This window comes from Pongo pygmaeus, chromosome 5 (assembly GCF_028885625.2).
Source record: "Pongo pygmaeus isolate AG05252 chromosome 5, NHGRI_mPonPyg2-v2.0_pri, whole genome shotgun sequence".
Lineage (NCBI taxonomy): Eukaryota > Metazoa > Chordata > Mammalia > Primates > Hominidae > Pongo > Pongo pygmaeus.
In genome coordinates this window covers 92719911-92725434 of record NC_072378.2, presented here as the reverse complement: position 1 = coordinate 92725434, position 5524 = coordinate 92719911, and the positions used below count along the sequence as shown (strand labels likewise).

The window sequence follows — 5524 nt, the reverse complement described above, 5'->3', positions numbered from 1 at the left end:
TGTAGGTGTTATAATTATTCTCAACCACATTCTGCAGATAAGGAAATCATGACACAGAAAGGGTATGCGTTTAAAGTTTCATGGCAAATAAATGATGAAACTGGAATTTTAACTGAGATTGACTTGCTCCCGACTCTGAAATCTGAACTGCTGCTCTCTATTGTCTCCTGCATATAACATACAATTTTGCCTTGACCTAGACCCCCTGCTAAAAACTGTGGCTTTTAATATTCTGTGTAATTCATTGCATAGAGATGTCAGAATGAATTTAGATCACCTATAAATACCTCCTGGAGATTACCTGAATCATTGTATTTTATCTTTGTAATTTTAAGGAATATTTGAATTATACTAGTTGAGAAAGAAAGAGACAAAGGGTATCAGTTCCCTGGGTTTTGAGTAGATAATGGCAAAGTTTCTCCTATAATTCAGGGCTCTCTGACAGCTAAGTCAATATTGAAAACTGTTAGGGTTAATATTCCTTTGCCTGTTATGCTCAACAGGGCATTATGTAGTGAATGATTCTCTTTCATACTCCAAGCTATTCTGACATCAGGCAGATTCAATTTTAGCCATAATTTCATTAAGATGAATCTGCTGGAAAGATAAGCACGGACTGGACTGAACAGTATTATGAGTGAAGTGCTAATTCCATTTTCCCTAACTTTGTTCATATACCTTGGTCTTGTATTTCATTTAATGTAGCATAAGTCGCTTCAGCATTAGTAATGAGCACTTTCAACAACCATATCGCTTCCATTTTCCACACTATGCTATGTCCTGTGTCTTCTAGAAGTTTCCTCTCCCTGGGGTCACTTGCTAATGAAGATCCTTCTCAATCTCTGATTTTCATGTGGATTTCTGTGCATATTAAATGTGCCAGCCTGACAGATGAAACTGATCTCTGTCTAAGGAGTGGATAGAAGAGGGAGGCAACCCTCTATGTGGTAGCCTGCCAACATGGCTGCTTCTCGCGAGGGAGGAGAGATGCTCCATCTGAAGCCTCTTTGCCAGTAGTATCTGGGTGAATGCCAACTGTGATTATGTGTCTGCTAGTCTCAAGTTCCAGACAGAAGGAAAAAACTAGTAAAGAGCTTCCTTGGACTCCAGTCTAACTATCTTTACGTCCTCCTGCTTTACCAAAGCAACCTATTATGCCAATTCCGGCCAGGTGCGGTGGCTCACGCCTGTAATCCCAGCACTTTGGGAGGCCGAGGCGGACGGATCACGAGGTCAGGAGATTGAGACCATCCTGGCTAACAAGGGAAAACCCGTCTGTACTAAAAATACAATAGCTAGCTGGGCGTGCACGTGCCTGTAATCCCAGCTACTCGGGAGGCTGAGGCAGCAGAATCCCTTGAACCAGGGAGGCGGAGCTTGCATTGAGCCGAGATCCGGCCACTGCACTCCAGCCTGGAGACTGGGCTAGACTCCATCCAAAAAAAAAAAAAGAAAAAGAAAAGAAATACTGCCAATTCCACTTCACGTCTGCCCACTGATGTTACACACCTGTCTCTTCAGAAAAATAGATACCTCCTAAGAGCGCAGTGTCAATTCTGAGTGCCGACTTTTAAATTGAAGAGATGAGAATAGAAACTGAACTATTCGTCATCCGTGAGTACTGTATTTTGCCTCTTTTGTAAATGAGAAGAAATTAATAAATACCAAAAAGCTTTGAGGTCAGCTTGTTTTTAAATAAAATAACAATAGAAAGCTGTGATGAGTTGTGGTATCACTGTAGCAAAGTAGTGGTTGCAAAATAATCTAGTCCTGAGATACCTAACATGATGCAATTCCAGAATTGAGGAACCCAAAGCATGGTATTGTAAACTCAGTTTTTCTTTCTATTTTTTTTTATTTGGCTCTGCAAATGAAATAGTACAATGAAATCCAAAAGGATAATCTCAGAGAGATAGTAGTCCCTTTGGTAAGCAATCTCATAAGATGTACTCTATAGTCAACTAAACATGTGTGTATGTGTGTGTGTGTGTGTGTCCTATACTTTTTATCCAGTCATTCCACCTATAGAAATTTATCCTTGATAGAAGTGCCTGTGAACATAAGTACATGTGAACAAAAAATTTTACTATAGCTGTATTTATAAGTGTGGGGAAAAAGGAAACATTCTCAACATTTTTAAACAGGGAAATTACTGTTAATATCCATTTTGGAATAATTTTTCAGGCCATTATATTGCCATCTGATTATTTGTAGGTATGTACAATTTGTTAGAAAAGTAAATGGCATGAAATCAAATATATGATCCCCTTTTGATAAGCACAATGAGATTTAAGAACAACAAACTCTTCCAACCATAATCCCCTTATGTGTGCAAATAATATCCTTGTATGAGCATGGAGAAAGGCATGGAAAGAATCAATCCAAGTTATGAGAAAAGCCTATGCAAGAAAGGAAATAAAGAAGACTTAGGGGAAAATATTCTAAAAAATAAAACAAGCAAACAAAGAGATATATAGACTCAAGTTTATGAAAAGGCCAGGATGCTTGTATTGTAAAATCACTTAACTATCTCCTCCATTGCCTGCTACAATTTCTTAATTTTCCCCTGTAAGGATAATTTCATAGATTTTGTGAGTCTGTACATGCAAATTTGTCTTTGAATGATGTCAATAAGAGCAATTTATTTTTATTACATTCATTTGTCATGTAAGGTAGATGAGACTGGGGGTATCTTTGACATGCGGTGTTCTTAGGAGGGAAATCTTAGCCAAATATAAGCTGTGGCAGATTCAGGCATCTCAAACTCAAGTGAGAATACTCAGAATAGAATGAATGCCCAATTTGCATATTTTTAGAAGAAAAATTTTTCTAGCGCATGCCTCTATCTTCTTATTGGCCTGGTTTTTATCACTTATCACTCTACACTAATATTATCAATGGAATGGGATTATTCTGATTGGCTTAAGCTAATCAACATTTTGCCCCTGGAGTTGAGGAGGGACCAATGAGACAGATGGCTGCCTAATAACTAAACAATAGCAGGGTGCACAAGTAAGAAACAATGCTATAATAAGAAGTAGTGGCTATGGAGCAGGCAACCAACATTGTCCACCCAGCCTTCATTTTGTCTACCCTACTAAAGATGGTTTGCCTGAATGGCTGCCTTTCCTACTAAAGAGGATTAATATACTAAATATATATTATTTATATATCCCATGCATTTACTGCTTGAATACAATGCAAATGAACCTTAGTTTATATAACACTCAACACTTGCTACATACCTTTTCCTTGACTCACTGAAACAAAGCTATCCTCAGGTGTTTGGGAGATTTCTCACCAGTGTATACTGCAAAAATGCAGAGAGGTAAATGTGAAATTGTTTCAGCAGATTCTTTATGAGGTTATGCGTGGCTGGGTGATTGACTCATCAGTTGAATACAGCTGGGAAATTGGCCTTTAGATGTTTTTAACTATAGAAATAATGCTATAAAAATCAGTTGCAAGTCACATAGCTAAATTTCTAGTATTCAATTAAAAGGTAATCATATCACACATAATAAAATAGTGTCTTTTGTAAAATAGATGATAACATTTTTAAAATGTAGAGTTACTGATTTTGAAATTGAAGTGATGCTGCCAAAATTTACTTGCTCCAAATGACTTAAGTGAAAGACTCGTTACAAAAAAAAATTAAAGGTGTTATGGCTGTCTCGAGAATCTAGTTAACAGTTTGCTCCTGGCCAGATGTGGTGGCTCATGTCTGTAATCCAAGCACTTTGGGAGGCCAGGGCGGGCGGATCACCTGAGGTCAGGAGTTTGAGACCAGCCTGGCCAACATGGTGAAACCCTTCTCTACTAAAAATACAAAAAATTAGCTGGGCATGGTGGTGTGTGCCTGTAATCCCAGCTACTCAGGAGGCTGAGGCAGGAGAATCACTTGAAACCAGGAGGCAGAGGCTGCAGTGAGCTGAGATCATGCCACTGCACTCCAGCCTGGGTGACAGAGGGAGAGTCCATCTCAATAAATAAATAAATAATAATACAAATAAAAATTAAAAAAAAGAGTTTTCTCCTATGGTGCGTAGGGTCTGAAGCCCACACACAGAGATCTAGGGAGCTAAAGTTGCATCTTGGTTATAGAGGTGACAATTTGATTCCTCAGCGATGGTGACATCTAGGAGCAGTATGGTCCAAAAAACCTGGGAACTGGCCAACAACATGGAAGAAGCTCAGAGTATCCATGAAAGCTACAAATATGACAAGAAGCAGCAGCAAGAAATCCTGCCAGCAAAGCCCTGGGTTAACAATCACTATTACTTTAAAGTACTGCAAAATCTCAGCATTAGCTCTACTGAAGATGATGATGCATGCCAGGTCAGGGGGCAACTTGGAAATGATGGGTTTGATGACAGGAAAGGTAGACGGTGAAACCACGATTATTATGGGCAGTTTTACTTTGCCTGTGGAGGGCACTGAAACCCAAGAAAATGCTCAGGCTGCTGCATATGAGTACGTGGCCACATACATAGAAAATGCCAAAAAGGTTGGCTGCCTTAAAAATGCAATCGGTTGATATTATAGGCACCTTGGCCATGGCTGCTGGCTTTCTGGCATCATGTTAGTACTCACCTGCTCAATAAGCAGCTCTGGGAACCATTTACAGCAGTGGTGATTGATCCAACAAGAACAATATCTGCAGGGAAGGTGAATCTTGATGCCTTTAGGACATACCCAAAGGGCTACAAACCTCCTGATGAAGGACCTTCTGAGTACCAGACTATCCCGCTTGATAAAATAGAAGATGTTGGTATACAATGCAAATAATATTATGCCTTAGAAGTCTTGTATTTCAAATTCTCTTTGGGTTGCAAATTGCTTGAGCTTCTGTGGAATAAATATTGGGTGGGTACACTGAGTTTCATTGTTGGGTTTAGAAACACATGATCGAAAATCAGAAGACAAACTTGCCAAAGCCAACAGAGACAGGAGTAAAACTACAGTAGAAGCTGTCCATGGATTGATGTCTCAAGTTATTAAGGATAAACTGTTTGATCAGAGTAACATCTCTTAAACAGTCACTGAGAAGCACTTTTGCCCAAAAAACAATATGAGAAAAATACTCAAGTAACACTTTAAAACTAATTACCCAAAATCTGATTAAAAGTATAAGGTGCTCTGACTTGTCTTGAATACTAACATCCTGTAATAAAACTCTTTAAAATTTTTTTTAAAAGGGCTTTTTTTTGGGCTTCTCTTTTTTTGCACAAATTCATTGGTCTACATTAGCCACCTTTTGACTTAGGTTTTCTTTCCCTCTAATTTCTCTCACTTTTTTGAAAGACTAGAGAAACAAGACTTCATTATCAAGTACTCTTTTGTCAAGGTTATATCAGATCATTGAAATTACTGACCACACTTATTCTCATAATTTTTCAGGACCCTATAACTTTTGAGGAGGGTTTGTATATTAATCCTTACTTCTAATTTTAAAATACTGGATAGCTAATGAGTTTTAATAACAAAACAAATACTGGATTAAGCTTTAGATAAATGGATTTCA

The 5524-nt window shown here is 38.3% G+C and overlaps 1 pseudogene; it reads left to right on the top strand.

Moving 5' to 3' along the window:
- The first annotated feature begins 4125 nt into the window (after positions 1-4125).
- Positions 4126-5035, top strand: LOC129038906 (COP9 signalosome complex subunit 5-like; annotated as a pseudogene).
- Positions 5036-5524: the final 489 nt, after the last annotated feature.